This window comes from Callorhinchus milii, unplaced genomic scaffold, assembly GCF_018977255.1.
Source record: "Callorhinchus milii isolate IMCB2004 unplaced genomic scaffold, IMCB_Cmil_1.0 Scaffold32, whole genome shotgun sequence".
Classification (NCBI taxonomy): domain Eukaryota; kingdom Metazoa; phylum Chordata; class Chondrichthyes; order Chimaeriformes; family Callorhinchidae; genus Callorhinchus; species Callorhinchus milii.
The window spans coordinates 1221384-1247148 of NW_024704773.1; the positions used below are offsets into that span (position 1 = coordinate 1221384).

Here is a 25765-nt window from a genome sequence, read left to right on the forward strand (position 1 = left end):
TTACCACATGCGGTAAAGCATTCTGCATTCTAACAACCTGATATAAGGGGAAACGTTCCCCTTGTGTGAATGTTGCCAACTGCTGGTTTCTTTTCTAAGAGAGACATTTTTTTACTGACAATTATACATTAAAAGTGAATGGTGGAATATTTCAGGGAATAAGTAACACCTCTGGTTTTTTTGGGGTCCTGTGGATAGATGCAAACATTTGAACTGCAAAAATCAATTATGCATTAAAAATTATTCCACTCAGAATCTGGATGGATGATAATTTCTCAACATTTCAACGACAATAACAAACTTGCATTTATATAGCGCCCTCCACACTGGGCGGCGTCTCAGAGGGCTTAACAATGGCGGAGCCCGAGGCCGAGCCAGGTGGAGCGGGAAGGTGACCGTAGGTGCGGTTGAAGAGGAAGCTCTTCAGGCACAACCTGAAGATGGGGAAGGAGGGGCTGAGGCGAAGGGATTGAGGGAGGGAGTTCCAAAGTTTCGGGGCCTAGTGGCTGAAGGCACGGCCACCGATGGTGGAGCGGAGGATTCGGGGGACACGGAGGAGGCCGAACCCAGTAGAGTGGAGGCATTGGGTACTGCTGTGGGGAGAGAGTGGGTTTGAGAGATGGGGAGTGTGCCAAGGAATGGAGGGATTTAAACACTAGAGTGAGGATCTTGAAGTTGATCCGCTCTGTGACAGGGAGCCAGTGGAGTTTGGCAAGGACTGGAGTAATCCGGGTGCGGAGTTTGGTGCGGGTGAGAATGTGGGCGGCGGAGTTTTGAATGAGCTGAATTTTGGAGGAGGGGAGACCGGTGAGGAGGGCGTTAGAGTAGCGCAGCCGAGAGGTGACAAAGGCGTGGACAAGGGTTTCAGCAGCTTATGGGGTGAAGGTATTGTCGGAGACGGGCAATGTGGCTGAGGTGGAAGAAAGCAGTGCTGGTGAGGGAGATTTAGATTTCCTGTCTAAAGATAAAATTGGTCACCCACTTCATGGATGTTTGTGGGATCTTGCTGTGTGGAAATTCGTTATATTCACCTACAAAATATACAGTCACTTCCTGTGAAGCACTTTAAGACTTTGTGGCTATGTGATAAGGTGCTATATCAAATAATAGTAATAATAATCACTGCATTTGATATAGCACCTTAACACGTTGTTGAGACATCTCAAGGCGCTTCAGAGAATATACTGTAAAGTGAACTGACTGAATATTTTGTGGGCAAAATATCAAATTGTTATGCATAGTGAGAGATTCTGTTCCAGAACAGAACACTGTATGTAGCAGTTTAGCAACCAACAGCCCAGTGCCATTAAAAACATGGGAGGAGGGAGATAAAGGGGAATACAGCAAGCCCTTTGGAAAAACATCACTGGGTTACATTTCCTGTACTCACATTTTCTAGCAGTGCCACTCCAAATATTAGCACAACAATATACCAATGTCTCATACACCAATTCTTTTCTCATGGTTCAAAACAGATGGAGCTGTAAAGTTATGGCTCTACAGGAAGAATGAAAGATTTAAATAATAATGTTCCATTAAAAATAAATCTTTGATGTTTGGCCCTAACATGAAGCAGCTCCTAATTATTTCCTCCTGAAGCCAGATTCACAGGTGGGTGAATGACTTGCTGCAAAAGAATCCGGGATATTTAAACCACAACAGGATCCCCATTCCTGCTCACACGAATCCATCAGTGCCAATAACAAACTCAAACCTTCGACGCAAACCTTACACCCTCTGCTGGAACTTTATTGTACAGTGGTTCGCAATCATTTGAATTTTCATATGCTTTGAAAAAAACATTACAATCCCATTATATGGGACTCATTATAATGAGAGGCAGTTTATGGCATGGATAGGTTGAGGACCCACATTATACCATGTAATAAATGTTATAAGTATATAACATTTCTGGGGCTGACTGTCCGGTTTCTCAAACATGTGCAGCTGGTCAGCAACGGAAGTGACATGAGTGGTGACCTGATAAAGCGGACTGGTGGCCATTTTTATTACATAAATCTGTAACAATTAGGTTTGTTACCTGGTGGGTATTTAACCGGGCGAGCTGTTTATTGTACTTCGAGAAAGAGATTGACTTCCACACATTCAAAAAAGAGATTGACAGATTTTTGGTAGGTCGGGGTATTAAGGGATACGGGGAGAAAGCGGGAAATTGGATTTGAAATTCTAGTAAAGATATAGATCAGCCATGATCTAATTAAATGGCGGCACAGGCTCGACGGGCTGAATGGCCTACTCCTGTTCCTATGTTCCTACTGGTTTGCAGTGTGGAGTTAGGAAACTTGTCTAAAGATTCACCCTGCCCGGGAATCGAACCAAGGTCCTCTTGCTTGCAAGGCGAGTGCTCTAACCACTAAGGACTCCAAAATATCAACAACAACAAAATAGCTACATGTGTTGTGACCAAAAGTTTCAATTAAGCAAGGTGCTTCATTTTTTGTATCCCGGAGGTGGCAACCCTCATTATAACGTAAGGTCTAATTTTATGGACACAAAATACAGCTTTATAAAAAGGGCAGACTGCAGATAATAATCATCCTAGCATTTGAAATAGCACATATCACATTGTTGATAAAGCAACAACAACAACAAAATTACATTTGTATAGCGCCTTTTACGTCGGGAGGATGTCCAAAGGCACTGGACAGATAGTTACGGAACCGAGCTGTGGGTGGAGGGCAGGGGGAGAAGCAGGGAGATCGAAAGCACTGTTTATTATTTTATTGTTATTCTTTAAAAAAAATTATTATATATTTATTATATATAGTATCGAAAGCAATTCATTAATGTTAATAGATTACAGTAATTTTATTCTTATAAATAAATTCTTACAACCTCTGCTGGAACATTATTTATTTTATTTATTTTTTTAAATTATTTTTATTTATTTTATTCTTTTACANTTTTTTTATTCTTGACACATGTTCCTGTCAGTGTAAAATGGCAATTTAGAAGTTCAACTAACTGAGAATCTGAAAGTCAGGGCGAAGAATGTCACTTTTAGAAAAGTAATCGGTCAACTGCAGCTAAAGACCACACATTCTCAAATCTTAACTGCAGGAGGCATGTCAGCTCAAATGAAAGTTGCTCTTCCTCATAAAAGGTCATCAACGGTGGGCCAGACATGACATGCAATTCACTAACAATCCATCAGTCCTTGTGAACACTCTCAAGTGTCCGATGGACACTGTCTGAGAGGTCTTGCTGTTGGGAGTTGTGATTTTATAAGGGTCTAGATTTCCAACAAAGCTGCAGGACAGATTAGGATGGGTTTAACACACTAGTATCATCTTAACTGAACTCCACAAACATGCTGGTAGAGTCTGTATGAAAAGAAGTTGCCTAGTAGCTAGATTTCCCAAAGTGCAAATTCTAGGAAATGGTTGAAAATTTTCAACATCAGCTGAGATTTCCTGGATATTGGATCTCCGAGTTAGGTTTCTATCTTAAAAAGGATTATTTGCCTCTCCTGCTGTGCAGTATTTGTTTTAGGTCAATGACTATTGTTTTGGCACAGATGTATTGTAACACTTGATATGTTCTCCTGTGGTCCAGGCCACCAACAGTTCAGGGGTTATCTTGCACTATACTTCACTAAGTTGCTGTTCATTCACTGCATAAGATAAGTCGTAAGCATGATCGCAATTACAATTTACATAATGGGAAAAATAAATTGGAAGATTCCACTTTTGCAACTATTAAAAATACTTTTATGACCTTTGTACGAATTGTACAAGCCACCATGGGACTTTTGTTTAGTACTTGTGACATTTTCTGGTTAACTCTTATTACACTACCCCATTTATAGCTCAGACTGGAAATGTTTTGGCAGGTGTGGTACTAACAAGGCCAGGAAGATCCCATGTCTATGCTGAGGTAGTTGATCTTAATCAGGATACCCATGAAGCGATGTGTAATTGGCCTACGCCTCTCTGGGTTGGTGGCAGAATGTGGATGAGTGCAAATTGTCTTATAAGTTGCTTATAAGAGTGCAAAACTCTTATATTTTTCTCATGCTGACATTGGAACACGCAAACAAAAAACAGTTTGGCTCAGTTTGCAGCACATCACCTCTGGTTCAGAAGGTTGTGGGTTTGAACTTAACATAGGCAGGATTTCCAGTAAGGTTTTGAGATTGAGATAGTGCTGCATTTGCATTCCTGCAAGTGTTGTCTTTCCATGAGATGTTAAACCAAGCTGCCACCTAATGGTTTGGGAGGATGTTAAATATCCTAGGGCATCATTTTGAAAAAAAATCTGATTTTTACTGGTATCCTGGCAAATTTCCTCGCTCATTCAAAAAAGTTATTCATCTTTCTGCTTGAGGTGATATCGGTGCAGAGGGACCTTGGTCTAATCTCTCATCAAAGGATGTTGTATTGCCAAACTTAGAAGTCGCTATATTTCAAAGTAACTCATTGAGGTGAGGTTTCGTCAGAAATTTAACTTCATAAGGAGTTACAGCAAACGTGGTTTCATTTGTTTGTTATGATTCTTTAAGATGTTCTTTCAGCAGGAAATCCCAGTAGCAATTCTGAGAAATCAGGCAATCTGGGGATCCCACATGCAGGATAACCTTCGAATTTTATTCGAAGAACATTTTTAAAAAGATTTTTTAAAAAGGGTAAACGAGTAGAATGAAAATGAAATTCAGTGATGATAGACAGGAATTTATGCTTCAATTTAACTTTAAAACTCTCTCTTTACTCGTGCTCCTCTGGAACACACCTACCTACGGAGAGTAAAAAAAAGCACTTTGTATAATCTTCAGCCAAATCACCACTCTTCACTTATGCGCCAAGCCCATGAGGTGCATCCTGGCTTAGCCAGATCATGTCTTCATTCCACATCCATTGCCCAGGCAAAAGTGATCATAAGTGGAAAGCCTGGCATGCTAAAGCTAACTTCAACATGATCAGCTAAGATGAGATAACTCAGCACAAGGTAGGGAATGGACTACAGTAAACCCTGGCTGACCAGATCCAGGTATCTGGAATTCAAACCAAGCCAGACAGGCTCAAAACATTTTAAAAAAAGTATGGTGAACCCACGTGTAGTCTCCCGCCAGCCCAACTCTCCAGCAGACCACCACTGCGCTGAGCAGCCCACGTGAATTTTTTCCCACCTCACCGTGCTAGCTAGCCTTCACAGTGGCCAGGGATATCAACTTTGACTCAGATTGTTTGAATCCCACAGCAGAAGATAACTTATTCCCGCGCAAAAAAAAAAGCCAAGAAATGCCAGCCCCTGCATGGAAATTCTGGCTTGCTGGACTGGATTACCCCCCACCCCTCCCTAGTGTGGCTAGCAGGGTTTATTTGTATATTGATTTGCATTTACATACCGATGAAGGAGGCTGACACTGGCAAAGCCATGTTTACGATCGTGCCTGCTAAAGAATGTGTGCAGACTAGAAAATAACCTTATCAGGTGCAAATTAGCTGCTGCATTCGCCCACAAAACACATAGTCACTGCAGTTTACAGTAAATCCTGTAAAGCGGTTTGGGACATCCTCCTGCCACTGGCGGGTGGATCGGTAACCCGAGGGCACTGATTTAATATAGTTTGAAGAAACAGAAGGGAGGTGAGGAAATGTTTTTTCATACAGCGAGTTGTTTGGATCTGGAATGCATTGTCTGAAAGGGTGGCGGAAGCCGATTCGATGACAACCTTTAAGAGAGAAGTAGATAATTATTTGAGGAAGACAAGTTTGCAGGGCTATGGGGAGAGCGCGGGGTAATGGGATTGAATTGGATAGCTCTTTTCAAAGAATCGGCACAGACATGATGGGCCGAATGGCCTCCTTTTGTGCTGCATAATTATACGATTGTATTATACCAAATGTACGTAATATTATTGAAACTTCCTAAAGTGTACAATAATCAATGTCAAGTGTAGCAACTTTTTTTAAAAAGTAAATGGAGCAGTCATTTTGTGCAAAGCAAGACCCCACAAAGTTATTGAGACAAATAATAAGTTTCCCTCGAGGATTGTTGGTTGGATTCTCTTTTTAAATAGTGTGATGGAATCTTTAACATCCACCTGAAAAGTATTTAGAGAGGATCACAGTTTAACATCTCATCTGAAAAGTGACACCTCCGATCTTCCAGTGCTGCACTACTGCAATAGGTGGTGACCACATCACTCCCACCCTCGCTCGCCTCCACTGGCTCTCCATCCCCCAGAGGATCGAATTCAAGATCCTCATCCTCACCTACAAGGCCATTCACGGCCTTGCTCCCTCCTACCTCTCCAACCTACTAACCCCCTACCTACCTGCCCGTACCCTCCGTTCCTCTGGCTCCGGTCTGCTCCACGTCCCCCGCCCCAACCGCCCTACCATCGGTCGCCGGGCCTTCAGCCTCTCAGCCCCGAGGCTCTGGAACTCCATCCCCCAGTGCCTTCGCCGCCTCCTCCCTTTCCTCCTTCAAGGCCAGTCTCAAGACCTTTCTCTTTGACCGTGCCTTCACCTCCCCTCTCGACTCTCTACCCCCTCCTCGCTCCCTCCCTTCCTCCCCTCACCCTGACCATTTCCCCCCTGCTCGGGTCCTGACCCAACTGTCCAGCGCCTTGGGACGTCCTCCCGACGTGAAAAGCGCTCTATAAATGGAATCTTGTTGTTGTTGTGGGATAAAGAAAACAGGCCAAAGGTATTGCAAGGCACAAGTGGAGCATAACATCCAACAACAACAACAAAATTACATTTGTATAGCGCCTTTCACGTCAGGAGGACGTCCTAAGGCACTGGACAGACAGAGTTAAGGACCCGAGCTGGGGGGGGGGGTTTGTGGTGGGGGTGGGGTGTGGGGGAGAGGGTGGAGAGCAGGGAGGGGGGAAAACAGGGAGATCGAAGGCACGGACAAAGAGGAGGGTCTTGAGATGAGTTTTGAAGGTGGCGAAAGAGGGGTCGAGGCAGAAGGACTGCGGGATGAAGTTCCAGAGGTGGGGGCTGAGTGGCAGAAGCACCGCCCGCCAATAGTGGTGCGAGCGAGGCAGGGGGCGTGAAGCAGGCAGGAGGGTTAAATAAAGAATGCATTTCTGAATAAATGTAACCCATTTTAAAAGCTGCTGCAAAAATATGGGCTACATGAAATTGTGGAAGTATAGAACATACAGGCAACTGGTGGCAAGGACACACATATAAAACAAATTGAAATAAGAGACACTCAAGCATCTGAAGTCGAGGATCATTGGTGGCCTTGTTCTTGCAAGCAGAGGTTTCAGAGAGGGTGGGGAAGCAGGACTTTACTGCCTTGTTTGTTATGATCTCAAAAGCAGATCCAGCACACCCAAGAAAATATCAGGACCGACCACCAGCTTTGAAATTCCAGTTGACATTATGTGACAAACATTGACATGTGATGAACAGAGTTTAGAACTGTTTCTTCAGTATGAGAGACTGTCTGTCTATAAATCATAATGGAAAAGTCATCCAGTTCTGTCAGCTCTGCAAACAGGTTCTAGCTTATTCAAGTTTTGTGGCTTTTATCAAGCAAGCAGGTTCTAGCTAATTCAACTTTTGTAGCTTTTATCAGTTTCATTTTTATCAATGATTTTGAACAGAATAAATCAAACTAGTAACAAATCTTAAAACTCTGTTACTCTCAAATATTAGTTACTCAAATCACATTGAAATTGATATTAAAGTCCAAGGTTCTCACGGACTGATGGATGAGTGCTCACGATTCAGTGGCTGATAGCATTTGATCTTCCAAAGGTCAGTGGTAAAGGCAAAAGATCACACCCTCCATCTGCAATCTAAGATATTAATCTATTCATGTTATTGATGCCAGTAACTGTGGAAATATTTTTCTAGTAACCCCAATTGGCGCCTGCCTGCCTACCTACCTACTTATTTATTTATCTGAGGTCCTGTTGAGGGGGACATTAAAACTTCCCTGGCCCTAATTGAAAAGAGAAGGGAGTTTCCCTCAATGTTGTGGCTAACAATCCTCCAGATAAAATTGATCACTCACTTGATGGCTGTGTGTGGGACAATGCTGCTACACTCGCCTACAAATTACAGACCCTACATTACAGTAAATCATGTGAGACAATTTGAGACACTCTCCCGATGATGTGATAAGTTACTATGTCAAATGTAAGGATTATTTTATTTTTACTCAGTCATTCTTCACTGAATTTCGCCCAATGTCATTCTTTAGCAGAAACATTTCTGCATCAAAAACTTTTCTGCTAAAGAACTTTCTGGAAAGAGCTTTTTAGTCCAAAATGATTAATGCTCCAGGCTAAGGGCATATTAAGCATATATAACTTATAACCAAGAGATCTGTATGCTTACTATTTTCCAGCATTGTAGCATCTGTCTTGTTGGTTAATATGTTGATGAGATGCAATAACTAGGTGGTCATGGTTCTAGATACAATTTAAAGGCGAATCAGCAATGGGAACTAGAAAAACTTGCATAGCAGATGGTCTGTGGCAAAAAAACATTTCTGCTGAAACCACAAGGATGTCGTGCAATACATCCTGTGCTTAAGGAAGAGACAAACTGAGAACAAAGAATTGATTACTGCTTCTAGCTTTTAAACTTTCAGCACTGTGCCTGAAATGTTTGTTTCATGTGGTATCCAGAAGCCAGACAACCTGGAATCTTTAAAATATGGATTGCATTTCCACTGCACCGAAACACTGTAGATGTTGCTTTGGAGAAAGAAACCTCCAGAAATAGTTTTAAAGAACTCTTGCACAACAATCCGGAGCACTATTTTGAAGAACAGGGAGTTTTCCTGGTGTCTTGGTTCACTGTTTTTATTAACTGGAAATATGCCATGAGAATAATAATCCAGAACAAGTTTATCTCAAAAGCCAGAAGGGGGCCATTGTTAAAACAGTAGGTTAGCAGGTTAGAGACTTCTGAAAGAAGAAGGCATCTCTCTGGGAAAGTACCATCAATGATAGAAAAATAGATAGATACCCTTCCTCTGAAACCCTCTCTCATTTCCAAGTTTTTAAAAATAATAAGTTTCTGAATAATATCAGGGAGGGAGCTCTGCAGATGTTGACACTAGCTTAATTGCTAGCATGCACATCTTTCCTTTCTGTGTTTGAGTGTGTGTGAGCATGCATTCTGGAAGGGAAGAGCAAATGATTAGACAGCGATGACACACATGAAGTCACACTTCGGTCCAGCAGTAATGACAACTCTGACCTTACCAGGAATCTATCCATATGTCTCAACTGATGACACGCTGCATTACATCACATTTATTGCACACACATAGAGAGTATTAGACCTGTCATACATGCTGCGCCAGATATGACTGAAGAAATTCAGCATTTGGAAATCTGCCTTTTTATTTTATGAGCTGCTATTGAAAGCAAACTCTGAATTTTAAAAGTTTAACAACTGTGACAAAATGTTTAGATGGTTATCAAGGATTAAACACTGAACACTATACTGTTCTATTCAGTAAATTTAGGGAATTTGTTCCTATTCTCTTATAAATTAATGGAACACAATTTTTAATTATCAGCAACAATATACATATAAAGATGCAATTGTTTATAAGTACAAGGGGATAAATCTTCTAAACTTATTAAAACAGTATTAGCACCCAGTCAACAAGTGCACTATCTGGGACATATGGAGTAGGATAAGTCTCAAATTCAATTCAACGTTTAAGCGGCTTATGTGTGGAGCTTCCTCATTGGCTTGGGAGGAATGTGCTGTGTGGTACTGAGTCATACAATGCACACTTGAACCAACACCAAATACACTGAAGGGAGTTAGACTGTTCAGAAACCAGTGGGTTTGAAAACAAAAGTGATGTGGCACACTTTCAGAGATTGCTTAATATCAATGTTTCCAATTATACCTCATTCTATTGACCTGTTGCGGTACAAAGCATTAAAATCAAAAGTGAGTGCCTCCAAATCTCTCTTATTCAACTGAAAGACCTGATACTGTTAACATTCCAGATATTTAGTCCTGTAATTCAGTATTAGAGCACTCGCCTCACAAGCGAGAGACCTGGGTTCTATTCCTGGCAGGGTGAAATGTTGGCCAAGTTTCCTTACTCCACACGGCTCTGTTTACCTAGCAGTAACTAGGAACCTGGTTGTGAGTCGATTGGCGGATCGCTTTTCCGGTGATAATAAACCCTAAAAAAAAATAAGAATTTGGTCACTCAATCCATGACTGTTTGTGGGACACTGCTGTGCGCAATTGGCTGCCGCAATTCATCCACAAAGATACAGTCAATTCACTTTACAGTATATGCTGTGAAGCGCTTTGGTACGTCTCAAAGACGTGAAAAGCGTTATATCAAATGAAATTATTATTATACAGCCCAGGAAAATCTCTGGTTGAATCCCTGATATGTTCTGAGGAAGACAGTGTGTCTGTAATTTCAATGATATTCAAAAAGAACATTATTAGAACTACCATTATAAAGAAGTAGTGAAAAAAACTGACATCAGCAAATACGGTCAATGACTGTGCTCCAGTTGTTCAAAGTGTTCAAACTGGGAGGAGAAACAGCCCAAGGATCCCATTACTACACTACGCAACTCAGGTAGCGCGCTCACCTCGCAAGTGAAAGGACCCAGATTTGATTCCCGGGCAAGGTGAAACCTTAGGGAAATTTCCTTACTCCACACAACTGTTTACCTAGCAGTAAATAGGATTGGCGATTGTTAAACCGATTGGCAGATTGCTTTCCGGAGGTAATAATCCCTCCAAAAAAAATGCGGTCACTCATCCACAACTGTTTGAGGGACACTGCTGTGTGCAATTGACTGCCGCGGTTCGCCCACAAAATACACAGTCAATCCACTTTAATCTGTGAAGAGCTTTGAGACGTCTGAACGATGTGTAAGTCACTATATCAAATACAAGGATTATTATTTCCTAATCACTGGACTGAGAAGTGTGTGAGAAAGCATTGGAATCCCACTATTCCCCACAGTTAAACAGCACGCTGACAATCTCTGTCCAGGCTTACATGTGAAAAATACTATTAAGGCAACACACTGAAGGGTTTTCAGCATCTGTTCAGTTTTATTTCAGCAAAGATGCATTGTTTTCAGCAGAAAAGCTAAGCAAAAACAATCAGAAGAGAAAGAAAAATAGACTATTTGCCTTTTGGCTATAACAATTAAATAATTTCTAAGACAATGAGCTCTTCCCTTTCCTCTCACTGCCTTCAAAATCAAGGTGGTTTAACTGTGCTTCTGATCACACCCTTAATTCTCCCTTCTTAGCACTCCTCATCATATTTGGTAAACACTTCAATTTGATTATCCCACTTGAAAGGTGCAAGTTGTTGCCTAAACCAACAGTAGAGCAGTCACTACATTTAATTGTAATAACTATAAAGTGCTTTCAGAGATTTCCATGCGATACTACGATAAAGATGCAAATTCTGCCTTTCTTAAATGAAAGCACAAGATTGATGCTGAATTTACTTCTACATGCTAATAGTCTTGTGATGAAAGATACCTAATGTTGCAACAAATCTAAATCAGGCATACAGCAATTAATTACAAATCATTCATGAAGAAATTTAAAACAAATGTTTTAAGATTTTTTTTAAATTGATAAGCTATCACAACAGTACATTACTTATCACCTCTATAGACTCGGTTGATCATCAAGCGAAATGCAGGAGAAACCAAAATGCAGAGTTTTCAACTGCTTCATAGACAATCTGCGCTTTCCACATGAGCAGGACACCTCATCACAGCAGTTGTTTGAAACTGGATTGTTTTGATGACACAAAGAGGAGCAGCAGATCAATTTCTTGAGCTGGGCGATGGCAAAGGTTCAAAGCAACGTCCTTCATAAGACTTCACAGGCAGTGAGCTGTGGAGGGGCTGAACAGCTGTGGGATCACCTACAACTACCCAACAGCCAGAAGGCACTTTCCTTTTTCAAAAAGGTCATTAGCTGAGCTAGCTTTACTCCTGCAAGCATTTCTGCAGCACTGATAAGGCTGCAAGCTCACCTCTGCTGCCTGGTCCTCAAACACCACAAACCAGGTATCAGCTGCTATCATCTAGTCATAAGACACTTTTATTTGTGATTACCTGAGTGCGTTAAATCATTTGCTGTACAATGGGTTTCTTATTCAACAAAATGTTCTGCATTTCACCTGCTCCAATCTGCAATTTGAGCTTGACTCATCCCTTATCAGTCCCATCAGTCACTCAGTAAAAGGTGACTGACTCACCAGTGAACAGAGCGAGCAACAAGAAGCCACAAAGTGGGTAGCTGGTAAATGTCTGTTCTGAAGTAAGCATGTGCCAACAGCCAATACAAACTCTCAGTTAGCAGATCTGATACTAGATGAAGAAGTTTTAAGATCCCATCTGTATCATCAAACGGTCGACCCTCTCTATCCCAACCACAGAACACCAACGCTCAAACACCCACTTAGTAAAATAATGACTCTATGCATTTAATCCATCAATTTCTCGAGAATTGTTTTGGAAGAATGGTTTTGTAATGTCTTGCTGGAAAAGCAAAAAGTGCCCAAATTCTTAGTACAAAATAAGAAACCCTACAAAATTAAACAAATTCTTAAAGGAGCGCTGTCACTCGGTGGCTGTAGTCTGCAAGGCATTATAATATGTTCATATGCAAAGGAGAGCACAGTGGCATAACTGGCAAACAGGATGATTTTATTTCACAGCTGTTTGCATCTGCTCAACAAATGTATTTTGATAACTTCAGTTGTAAAAACTATTTTGCCGGCTTCACCTTCAAAATGCATTCAATACATTTTGCAGCATATCCTGTAAAGTGCTTTGAGATATCTTTCCGATGTCCTCACATGCGAGGTTTATTATTGTAAAAGCCTCATCCATGTCTTAGTCATCTGCAAATTTGGCTTCCAATATCCTGCTCTTCCTATTTATATTAATATAAGCTCCAGATGATCTAAAACTGCGGCCGACATTCTCTCCTGTAATAAGGCTCCTTAAGCCCATCACCCCACCTCACTTCGGTGACGTGATTAGACGCGATATCAAATGCAAGAAGTTATTATTTTTTATTATCTGCATGATAACTTCCTACAGTCCAACTTGTACTAATGTAATGTTGTTGTTCTTACATATCTTCTACTTCACTAACTTAGGCCTTCATCATATCTCCTGCCCACTCCACCCCACCACTGGTGGGCAAACCTTCTGCTACTTTGTCCCCGCTCTCTGGAACTCTCTCATTGAACACCTCGCTCTTCACTCTCTCTGCTTTCAAAACCTCTCTCTTTGGACTACATCTAGGGCCACCTAGCCCTCTATCATCTGGTGGGCTCTCACTCTGCTTTGAAACATTCTCTTACGTGGAAGGTCCTATATATATTCAAGTTGTTGGTAGAACAACAACAATTTGTATCTCATTGTAGATTTGTGCGTGAAACAACCCACAAAGAACTCCTACTACATGACACCTTCCCTTGTCTTGTGACACTTTGCTGCTTGTACCTGACCGAAATAAAAAAATAGCACGCTGCAAAATATTGGTTAAATAGCTTCCCCTCTTGACTGACCGGGCTTAAATTAAAACCAAAATGCTATCAGATGCATTGTGATTATCAAGGGCACCTATTAAAAAAAAAAGCCCATTTAGTATGCAGATATGTCAATTTAAATTGAAGACATAAAATACCATTGGATTAATTTATCGAGCAGTCCTAGTGGATTTGTTCAATAACTGTATTGGATTCTGCTCATTGTGCTGTTACTGCTGATCAGTTGTCACAGCATAGAAATGTGTGGGACAAGAAAAGCCCACTCCAATCTATCTGACCTGGCTCACTTTTAACATAATCTCCCCATCCTCTTCACTGCTAAAAATGTATCTAATTCACTACCCACAGTACCCACAAATTGTTTTACTTGTTAACTTAAAGTAGTTTAATGTAAGCTGTGTGTTTAAACACATGTTTTTGACATTTTTGACGTTCGCCCAAAAATATACAGTCAATTCACTTTACAGTGTGTTCTGTGAAGCGCTTTGGGACGTCCTCCTGACGTAAAAAGCGCTATAACAAATGCAAGGATTATTATTATTATTATAATGAGCTCAGTAACTAGATTTGTTGCCATCGATCACAATCTCCCCCCCGCCCCCAAAGATTACTTAATAATAATTATCCTTGCATTTGATATAGCTGCTTATCATGTCTCAAAGCGCTTTACGGAATATACTGTAAAGTGAATTGACTGTGTGTTGTGTGGGCAAACCTTGCAAACCATGTAGTTATTGAATTTAAAGTGTGCATAAAATAGTAATTGATTTGTTAAGTCATGCCCAAGCCAGCCTGTTAAAAAGTAGTGTGTGTGCCCTAAACTACAACACTGCATTAGAACAAAACGCTTCTGTGCTGTCAGTGTGCTATAAGCAGGAAAATGCGTCAGCATTATCTTATCAATCCATGTGCAGGAAGCTAGAAAATTCCCAGTGTCCAATAATCCCAGACCAATTAGTCATTCACCTGATGGTTGTTTGTGGGATGCTGCTGTGAGCAAATTGGCTGCCAGATTTCCCTACAAAACACAAATTTTACAGTAAATCCCATGAAGTAGACATCCCCTCAATGCGAAAGGTGCAATATCAAACGCATTATTACTGCCCCATTATAATGGTGTTCGACTGCATCTCCAAACGAAATGGAACATTTCAGTTATTTATTTTTAAGAGGGTACTGTTTTGGAGAGGGTGAATGGACCAGTCTTCCTATAAGCCTCCAATACAGTCTATCAGTAATGGCGACTTCTGATAAGTCAGCAGCCTTTATAATCCATCACAGTTCTGAGCACCATTTGCATTCATTTCAATGTAATGATTTATTTATCCCACAAATGCATCAGAATATGCTCTCAACAAGGCTAGTTGGATTGCACAGATACCAGTGAATCACATTACCCTATCCATCACTAAATTTAGACACCTTGAAGAGGACATTGATTTGTTTTGAGTTACAAGGAGGCACAGGGAATGATTCTGCGACTTAATACTCTACGAGAGTCTTTTGGAGATGAACCAATTCTAATGGAGAAAACAATACTGAGCAAGGACATACGTGATCCTGGTCTTAACATGCTAAAGCCCATGAACACAGGAAGAGAGTAAACTGTTTGGCGCATCATGCTCTGAGATCCTTTTCGATCTTGCTTACGATCACCTCTCCCTCCCTCTGGCTTGTTGTCAGACTCCGCAACTGTGAAGCGCTCTGGGACGCTACCCTGCATGAAGGGCGCTATATAAATGCAAGTTGTTGTTGTTGCACTGCACCTCTTTATCTTTCTAATTCTATGAGCACAGAATTTTAGAATAAAAGTAGAAAATTAACATTGTTAAATGAGATTATGAGCTGAGGAATCCACTGCAGAATAGCAGATGCTCTATATCAGTGTTTTCCGATAGAAATCACTGACTAGCCATACATATGGCTACGGCAACACTTTCTTTGCCACATGGTCTAATTTGTATAGAAAACACCTTACATACACTTACACAGTACAGATAAATGTACTTCACACGTATGTTTCCACACATATTTGCTTAAGAAACATCTACCACCATTCAGTGTGAAACCTGGCAGTCTTTTCTTTATTTTTTTAGCGAGATTCACCAGACCCACCCTGGCTCTCCATCCAGAGCCTGGTTGGCTGTTGGCCCTTTGCCATGACGGGCCCTGTCGGAGCTTTTGTTATTGGTTGGGTTAGCTTTCTTCTGCTGGCGCCTAAAGCGGTAATTCTGATTGGTCAAGTGAACAATGATTGACAGCTCCCCTCCCCAGACAAGGAAGGTGGTTTCCACAGTGCTGAAATTTGGGAGTTTACACCCATGTTACACACCATTTTGGCAGATAACCAATAAGCCATAACCAAGGAAGTAAAGCACACACTGCTTTTTGTCTTAACATTTTACCAACAAATACAGGTAAAGGTCAAAGTATACCTGCATTTGCCGTGTGAATAGGAGTATTGAGCTCACTTGCCCGATGATAGCGTCTATTACTCATTTTTTTATTTACTAATCAAAAATGCAATTTGGCCACATCTGGATTGCCAATGCGCTAATGTGGCTGGTGCCTAATGTATTGGACAACCCAGTTCTATATAGCATGTGGTGACGTTTCAAGGAACCAGGTTAATATCTGGTCAAGAATGGGATTGAAGTATGTAAAATTATATAAAAGTGTGTAAAAAACAGTTTCCCCCCCAAAATGTCTGCTGGTCCTGGTTCAGAGTTGTGGGGTCACTCACTTAATGTCAACTGGGATGTGTCTGGCTTCCTGCACAAGCACATAGCAAACAGGGAGGTTGCCAATCAGCAGCAATCACTCACACAAATGCCTGAAAGGGTGGTGGAAGCCGATTCAACAACAACTTTTAAAAGAGAAGTAGATAATTATTTGGGGAGAACAAGTTTGCAGGGCTATGGGGAGAAACCGGGGGAGTGGGAATTAATTGGATAGCTCTTTTCAAAGAGCCGGTACAGACACGATGGGCTGAATGGCCTCTATCTGTGCTGTATGTTCACAAGAACAATAATGGCTGATTGGCAAACAGCCAATTGGTCTGCAATGGAAGCCAGAAGCGAACCACACTTGAGGTAATATCAGGTCCGCAGGAGACCTGCATTATTTAAGCAAACTTGTACTCTAGCAATAATGTGGTCACACTGTATTACACTGATATCCTGGAGTTGGAAATCTTAGTTTTTTTTTAAGAATCACATCACTCCCACCCTCGCTCGCCTCCACTGGCTCCCCATCCCCCAGAGGATTGATTTCAAGATCCTCATCCTCACCTACAAGGCCATTCACGGCCTTGCTCCCTCCTACCTCTCCGACCTACTATACCCCTACCTACCTGCCCGTACCCTCCGTTCCTCTGGCTCTGGTCTGCTCCACGTCCCCCGCCCCAACCGCCCTACCATCGGTGGTCGGGCCTTCAGCCTCTCAGCTCCCAGGCTCTGGAACTCCATCCCCCAGTGCCTTCGTCGCCTCCTCCCTTTCCTCCTTCAAGGCCGGTCTCAAAACCTTTCTCTTTGACCGTGCCTTCAGCTCCCCTCTCGACTCTCTTCCCCCTCCTCGCTCCCTCCCTTCCCTCCCCTCACCCTGACCATTTCCCCCCTCCTCGCTCCCTCCCTTCCCTCCCCTCACCCTGACCATTTCCCCCCTGCTCGGGTCATGACCCAACTGTGCAGCGCCTTGGGACGTCCTCCTGACGTGAAAGGCGCTTTATAAATGGAATCTTGTTGTTGTTGTTGTTGTTGTAAGAATATTACCATCTTACTCTTATTCACCTCGATTAGAACTTTAGGTAGTTTGATGAAAGCCCATAGAATGACAACATAAATATGGGTGGTGCTATTGGAAAGAATGGCAAAATGAGCATAATGTCCTTTCAGTGCAAGTCTTTTTCATTTTGTTACACAAACTCAATACTTCATTAGAGATAGGGTTCTGCGTTTTGGCAATATGAGTTTCATCAGAATGTGGTCTTTTTTCTTCTTCCTCCTCCCACTTGTATTTTTGTCTTATTGATACTACACATTGTGTGCAGGTAAAGAGAAATAGCACTCACCGGACAAATGTTGATCGCCATACAGACCTGTGACAGTAAAGAATCGATAAATACAGCCAAACATGTACATTCCTCTTTGGTGATAAATGGCAATAATACAATATTACTGGACAAGGACATCCTCCCGACATGAAAGGCGCTAAACAAATAGAATTTTATTGTTGTTCTTATAATGCAAGGATACCTTGGTATCAAGCAAGTCAGAAACATCTTGGTCTTGAACGTGTGAATATGACACTGAACTGGTGTCACTTGTCATAATCATGTTATCTTATATGCTAGGCGCCCTCTTGTGTTCTTTGCAGAGTATAATGTGACATGGCACACGCAAACCACTCCAGATAGCTGCTTGGAACATTACAAAAAAAGGCAATATAGGTCAAGGGGCTCAGAGGTTAAGGATTATGTAAGTATGATTCAGTCTAAATATCCTGGGATATATTTTTAAAGTGGTGACGTTTATTTTGGAACAAATTCAACTTTCGCAAAACACACGTCAGTAAGGTTCTGTAAACAAATGGCAGGCTGCCCTGCTATCATCCCTGAAAACAAGTGTTTCTTCAGTTCTGTTCCCAAGTTCTTAAAAGATGAAAACAGGAATTGCATTCTGGAGAAATAAAACATCCACTGTACAAATTCAGTTAAGACCATTAATCAGCCAACTCTGTGACTGGTTCAACCCAGTAACAGTGAATCTACCTGCGAACACCATTGTGCCTTCACAAATATCTGCAACTTGCAGTTCGACATAAAGTGGAGGCCTTTTAAGCTCAGTGTAGTGTAAATCCAAAATGGGTGTTTCCTGTAAACACACAGGACAGATGTCCATTCCAGTCAAACAGCAATATCTCCCTGGACTGTGTAGCACTGTCAACAAGGACACATTGGATACAACACCCCATTGGGCCCCACACATCGAAGGCTCTTTCGGTTATCAGTGGTCATGAGGCCCAAACAAATAAATCAGAGAGAGAGGTCAACTCTTATCAACCTTGTTTTCGTTCAATACACCAAGACTGTTTAAAAAATATTTTTTTAAAAAGAACTTTAGATTTCAGGCAGCTATTATAGATTTACTTTTTTAAAAAAAACTTTATTTAGAATTAATTCTAATATTTAAATAAGCACATTTTGGGAAACTATCTCACACAATGGCATGTGGAGTAGATTCATAACGAAGCTCTGGGATTATGATGGTTGTTTAAAATAAAAAGAATCAAGAAACAACAACAAAATTACATTCGTATAGCTTCTTTCACAAGAACCAGTTGCTTGGGTTTCACTTCATACAATATGCCTGGCAGTAAAGCAGTTAATATTGGTTGGTCCTGGTGAACAATCTCTTAAATAAAATTGGTTATTCACTGCATGGCTGTTTGCGCGACATAGCAAATTAGCTGCTATTTTGCCTACAAAATACACTGTCACAATACAAGATACACTTTAAGAAATCCTTCTGAAATGAAAGAAGGGTGGTACATCAAATAAAAGGATTATTATTATTTTTATCAACACTCTTTGATTGAAAGCATAAAATTAAAGCACACCAGTTAATTACACGCAGAGAGGTAGTAGACCTACTGCTCATTTTCAATTTGTTTGGGACAAACAGACTGCAGCTCTTAATCCCATCCACCTTCCTTCTGATCCGGTTTCTGAGGCAACATGTGGTGCAATGGAATATGTCCACAGTTACACTTTGCCAATCTATCTTAACCAGGAGTGGAGTTGAACTAAGCAGAAACAAACTGATGAGAGCTTATCATTGTGTCCTGGGCAACAATCCTTCAAATTAAATTTGTCGTTCACTACATGCCTGTTTGAGGTACATTACTGTGCATTAATTGGCTTCTGTATTCGTCCACAAATTACATCACTTTACAGTATATCCTGTGAAGTGCTTGAGACATCTCAACAATGATTAATTAGCCGAACAGAAGAATTTGGAAAATGTATGATTTCTTAAAGAGTGTTGTATATCGAACTAACCGACTAAAACGCTGCATTTGGCAAGGAGTATGCAGTAGAAGAGCCTCTCTAACCCCAACTGTTAAAGTTTACTGTCAATAACTGCGGACAAATACAGACATTTCAACCATTAGAGAAATCAACAGTGAATAAATATGTCTTTGCTCCAATGCATAGCAACAAGCATAGCGACTTTCTATAGCACCCTTCCCCCAAGCACCCCGAGTGCTTTCATATTCTAGTCAGAGCAGCGTGTGGAATGGATAGAAGAGTCATGAGTGAATCTTCAATAATAGGGAGCAGAGTGGATAGGAGAGGAGTTAGTGATAAGCAGACAAGATGCTCCAGTGTAAGATCCAGAGTCTGACTTTGATTATTTTGCACTGGAGCAGATATGAGAGGAGTCAGCACCCTCCTATCTGTCAGGAAGTTACTCACTGGTCAATAGCCTAACAGATGCTCTATGTGAGGAATGAATAGTGGGAAATAGTCCAGCCAGAAAAAAAAATGGCATCGGAGAAACATAGAATAAAATCATAAAATTAGACACTGGCTTGTAACGGGATCCAGAAAAAAAATGGCTGCTTCTTCTGTATTATCCCTTCCAGCACAGGCTGGCTGGCTTCCTCTGCATAAACACAGCTGACTGGTCAGCCACGGCCATTCTTGGGAGTGGTGCAATAGTTTGAGATAGTGTGCAATAGTGTGCAGGAAGCTAGTCAGTCAGTTCATACTGGAAGTGTACTGCAGGATACCCGGATCCACAGGATACCCACATTATAAGCAGACTCCCGTTCTAGCGATATGCATTATAAATGGGGTCGCCCCGCATCAACAGAATTAAAATAACTACAACTTGCATTTATATAGCGTCCTTCACGCGTGGTAGCGTCTCAGGAACATTGAAAGTGGAAAAGGAAGTGGAGGCAAATGTGCTGGAATTTGCAGAGGAGATGTGAGGAGGGGCCAGATTCTAAACAAGGCAGGAAGATGAAAGTGAAAGATAAACTGAAGACACATGAAGCAAGCAAACAAAACTTAATTCTCAGAAAAGCTTGGAGAAATGGAAACCATAAAGCAGATTTTTAAAAAGAACAAGAAAGCCTGATCAATTCTTGAGAAAATATAATCCAAACGTCAAAAGAAAATTCAGTTAAATATTTCTGGGAATCTCATGACAAAAAGTTCCTTCATTTGAAAATAAAAAGAAGCAAGGGAGAGATTTTTTTTTAGAAATAAAAGTTGCTTGACAAAGAAACAAAACTTAAGTGAAATAATTGTGAATAGGTCGACAAGTCTTGGACTCAAGAGCTCCATATTAAAAGATCAGTCTCACTGGTGTACAATGCTGAATGTTGGAACCATGAAAATGATATTTGACCTGAAGACAACACACCAGTGTGGTGGTAGTTTTACAGACGAATGGTCAATATGACCCCCAATGCTACTGCTGCTACTCCAGTTACCTGTAAATTCAAATATCTGCACCAGTAATGTCTTCTCTCTGCACCATTAGAAGTGCAAAATGACAATAAACAAAGTTAAATGTATCATCAGTACCTGCAGTAGTATGTGGAACCAACGGAAACTTGCTCAGTCCGGTGTCACTCAGAGGTCGTCTTGTGCAAAACAGGTTTCTACTTGATTCTTTCCTCTCCAAGTTGTGTAGAAGCAGATCTTGAATTGGTATCTTACACTCTATCATGCAGGTCCACAAAACAAGAGGAAAATGATTAATGAGACTTTCAGCATAAAATGATTAATGAGATTATGTTTTCATTACTCATTCATGCAATTTACTGGATTTTATTTCATATGATGTCTTATGTCCAAGAGTAAAAATATTCCTCTTCATTTAAGTTTTCTGCAAAGAAAACATCACTTTCTCTCTGGTGGGTTCCCCGATTGGTCTGAAAACAGCTCACTGTGACATTTGAGGCAGATGTCATAGCCCTGGGGGTGCTTGGTAACCACCCTGGTAGCTTCACCTGGGTGAATTGTGTATGGGCATACGTGTGAGCTGCTAATACGATTATGTGCAATTCATTCTGCAACAAGGAAGAGACAAGTTAGAAAAAGGAGCTGACATTGTGTAAGAATATTACTGGACAGCAGCTTTGATCTTTAATTTTCTCCCTCTACTTAACTATTATGATTCCCAGTGAAAAGAATTGAGATTACATTTTGGGATGATGCTTAAATCAGTTCAGTCATCACAAATAGCTGCTATTAAAATCACTCCATTTCCTCCACAAAATCTCAGTACCACTCACAAATTCTATCCACTGTCTACATGCATAATAATAATATTTGCATTTGATATAGTGCCTTATCAAGTTGTCAAAACATCTCAAAATGCTTCATAGAATTTACTGTTAAGTTCAATGACTTTAATTGTAGGTGAATGTGGCAGCCAAATTGTGCACAGCAATTTCTCACAAACGTTTATTTGGGGTATTTTTGGTCAGGCCATTGGGGAATAATTCCCTTCTCTTTTAGAGTAGTCCCATGGGATCTTTAATGTCCACTTGAACATCATCCGAAGCATGGCATCTCTACCAATGCAGCTTTCTCAAATGATGAATTCGAGTGTTTTGTTGGTGTATGACATAATCCTTTAACTTGCATTTGGAAGAAGTTGCAGCTGGAATGAAAAGTTGTTGATACCAGGACACTTGAGGTCACTTATGAAACAGCTGGATGCTATAATGGGAAGACGATGATGCTAGACCATAGAAATCTACAGCACAAGAAAGGACATTCAGTCCCTTGTGCATAAACTGCCTCTCTGAAAGAGCAATCCATTCAATCTCATTCATCTGCCTTTTCCTTAGACCCCTTCAAATTATTAATTTTGTATATACATCTCGTTCCCTCTTGAAAGCTAATATGGACACTGCCTCAGCCACAGCACATGGTAAGATGGGCATTCCACATCCTAAGAACACCCTGCGTAAAACTAAATCCTGCTACCCTCCCCTTTGCTACCTTCTGCATTTTAAATTGTAACTCTAGGCACTGTCTAAATAACTAGTGGAAATAATTGCTCCTTATTTACTCTACTCTATCAAAACCGTTCATAATTATAAAGTCTTCTATCAGGTCTCCCTTCAGTTGTTTTTTGCTTCTTTTGCAACTTTTTATAATTCTATCACAAGTGTAGTGCCCCAATTAAGGTTTGATATCTGGGAGATAAAAGCAGATCACCAGAGATCACAAACACTACTGAGCTTTTTGTATTTGACACATTGCCATTTATTATGGGCAGGGCGAAATCTTAGGCAAGTTTCCTTACTCCTGGCAGTAAGTGGAAACACGGTTGTTAGTTAATTGGTGTCTTGCTTTCCGGGGGAAATAATCCCTCAAAAATCATTTGGTCACTCGATTCAGATCCATGACTGTTTGTGGGACAATGCTGTGCACAATTGACTGCCGTGTTTCACCCACAAAATACACAGTCAATCCACTTCACAGGATATATTCTATAAAGTGCTATATCAAATGCAAGGATTACTATTATAAATATAACAGACTTGAAAATGCTGAAATACTACAAAATATTCATCAAGCAGCCCATAACAACCAGATTATCTCTCAAATCAGGTGTACTAATATTTAGCTGTCATTAGATTGAATCAAATATATTAATCACACCAGCAACCTCTGGGGCAAGAAGTTAATCAGATACCAAAGTTCACCAAACAGATAATACTTGTATTTGATATAAAGCCTTTCACCTTGGGAGGGCATCTCAAAGCGCTTCATATGATCTACTGTAAAGTGCACAAAAACAGATTTCCAGCATCTGCAATATTTTGCGTTTAATTTTATTAAGGGATTGTTGGGCAGGACACTGGGAGAAACTGCCTTTTATTTTCAAATATTGCCAATGGGATCCTTAACCTGATGGAACCTTTGTTTAATATCTCATCCATCCGACGAATTGCACCTTCAACATTGCAGTGCTACCTCATCACTGTATTTAAGTGTCAGCCTAGACTGTGACTTAAATGTCCTGACGTGTGGCTTAATCCCACAACCTTCTTTCTTCTTTCTGACCTGCTGACTCCCTACCAACCTGCCAGCTCCCTCCATTCATCAGGTTCCGCCTTGCTCCATGTCTCCCACCCAACCTACTATCGGTGGCCGGGCTTTCAGCCTCTTTGCCCCCACACTCTGGAACTCCATCCCACAGTCCCTTCGCCTCGCTTTTCCTTCAAGGCCAGTCTCAAGACCCTTCTCTATGACCGTGCCTATGGTCTCCCTCCCACCTTTCTGCCTCCTCTCCCCCATGCTCAGGCCCCGACACCTGACTGTTCAGCGCTTTGGGACGTCCTCCCGAAGTGAAAGGCGCTCTCTAAATATCATTTTGTTGTTGTTGTGTTGTTTCTGACTCAGAGGTGAGAGTGGTACCAACTGAGCCATGCTGACACACAAGGATGTACTGTGACGCAATTCTCGTAATTCCAGCATTATGGAATGTTATTTTAAATCAATTTTCTAGATTGGTAAAATCTATTTTTTGTTGCAGGAGTCAATGACATCTTTAAAAATCATAACGAGTCAAGGTGCTCGATGGTGTTGCTGCTGGATGATACACTTTTTGACCTGTTTGCACTCACAAGCCACATCCAGTGCAGGCAGATGCAAGGTTTTTTTTCAATTCTGCTCTCAACAATGTGCCTTCATCCTGCACCATAGAAGAGCCTCCACTCCATATGCGAGAATGGCATCTCTAATTTCTACACCAACACCTTTGTATCAGGTCTGAGCAACAGTGCCAATTTAGCACCGCTTGTGGGCAGCTTAAATAGTAAACCTAGAGCGACCAGGAGCTGGACAGAAATTGGTGAAGTTCATTTTGCCTTATATCCAAGTACCCCGATTTAGACTCGGTGCAAAACTGTAAGTGCCATGAATTCTATGCAAAGAGTAGGTTTCTGAAAGCTGCAGGTACAAAACCTGCCTTTATTCTCGCCTTCCCACCAAAAGCAAAGTCAGCATTACTGACTATGCCCCAGTATGGTGCCATTTCTCCAACTCTGGAAAGTTGTGAGCAAACAAAATTATCCGCTGTGTTTACACACAGTTTTTTTTTAAAAAAATGAGAAACAACTTTCACTTCAGAACTTTGCAGAGCTGAGGAGAAGGGTCTATAGCAGCAAGCGCTGGCATAATCGCTGCACTATTAGGAATATGAAGAGGAGGAGGGATTGGGGTAGTTGGCCTGTGGTGGTTCATTCTGTTGCTCTCCCACTGGTGAAACCACCCGCACTATAACTGGACCTCTTCCACTAGCATGAGAGCAAAATGCTGAATGTCAGTTTCAAAAGTAGTCTTAAATTATAAGATGAACTGTTACATATAACAGTTCTTCTAACATCTCCCGGTTCTGACGAAAGGTCATCAACCTTAACTCACTTTCCTCTCTCCAGATGCTGCCTGACCTGCTGAGTGTGCCCAGCAACTTCTGTTTTTAGGTCTGATTTCCAACATATTTTGCCTTTTGTTACATATTACTCAATTTACCACACTTTGGAACGACTGTATATTATTGAATTCATTTAATAACAAAGTCTGAATCCAAATTTTCCTTTAACAAAAACATTATGACGCTGGCAAAAGAGGACATGGGGAAGTGAGGAGGAGTGAGATTCAAAGGTAAGGCTCACATGGAAAAAAACACCAGTGAACATCGACGGCTGAATGGCCTGTTTTTGTGCTGTAACATTCTATGATTTTATAGCAATTGACACAGGAGTGAAGAGGAAAAGGTGATAAATAACATTGCTCGTTTACTCTTTCGAAAAAAATTCCCTGCTCCTTAAATGACTTGTGGCCAAAATGATTAAAATTGTACAAGCTCCTTTGATAATATAGTTGATAAGCCCACTGCACAAAACAAATGGATTCATACAGATTGGGGCAGTCCCAGGCTGGCTCAATTCTTGCTTTATATTATGTTAGCTGATCTCAGTTTAGCCAGCAGCAGGTTGCCCCTAAACAACAGGTTGACACTTAAGTGTTGTTTCTGAGTGGCTCAGATGTTTTGTTCTTAGATGGAGGTGGCAGAATGGACCACAAGAGGTTTAGACCTGATGGACAATGGTCAGAAGAGAGGATAAGGGCAAGAGTGACTAAAGGCCAGGTAAAAGAAGTGAGGTGTGTGGTGCATGTTCTGGGTGAAGTGGCACATGAAGCGTGATT

At 41.1% G+C, this 25765-nt stretch overlaps 1 protein-coding gene across 2 annotated transcripts in view; it reads right to left on the reverse strand.

Annotated features, from left to right (window-relative positions):
- LOC103182858 (guanine nucleotide-binding protein G(I)/G(S)/G(O) subunit gamma-7) overlaps positions 1-25765 on the reverse strand; it is a 148236-nt gene that overhangs the window by 61551 nt on the left and 60920 nt on the right. Inside the window, exon 2 of one of the 2 annotated variants that reach the window (XM_042345184.1) lies at positions 21119-21256. The exons of the other annotated variant lie outside the window; for it this stretch is intronic. The gene's annotated coding sequence lies outside the window, so the exon portion shown is untranslated. The remainder of the gene's footprint in view (positions 1-21118; positions 21257-25765) is intronic. 2 annotated transcript variants of the gene reach the window in all.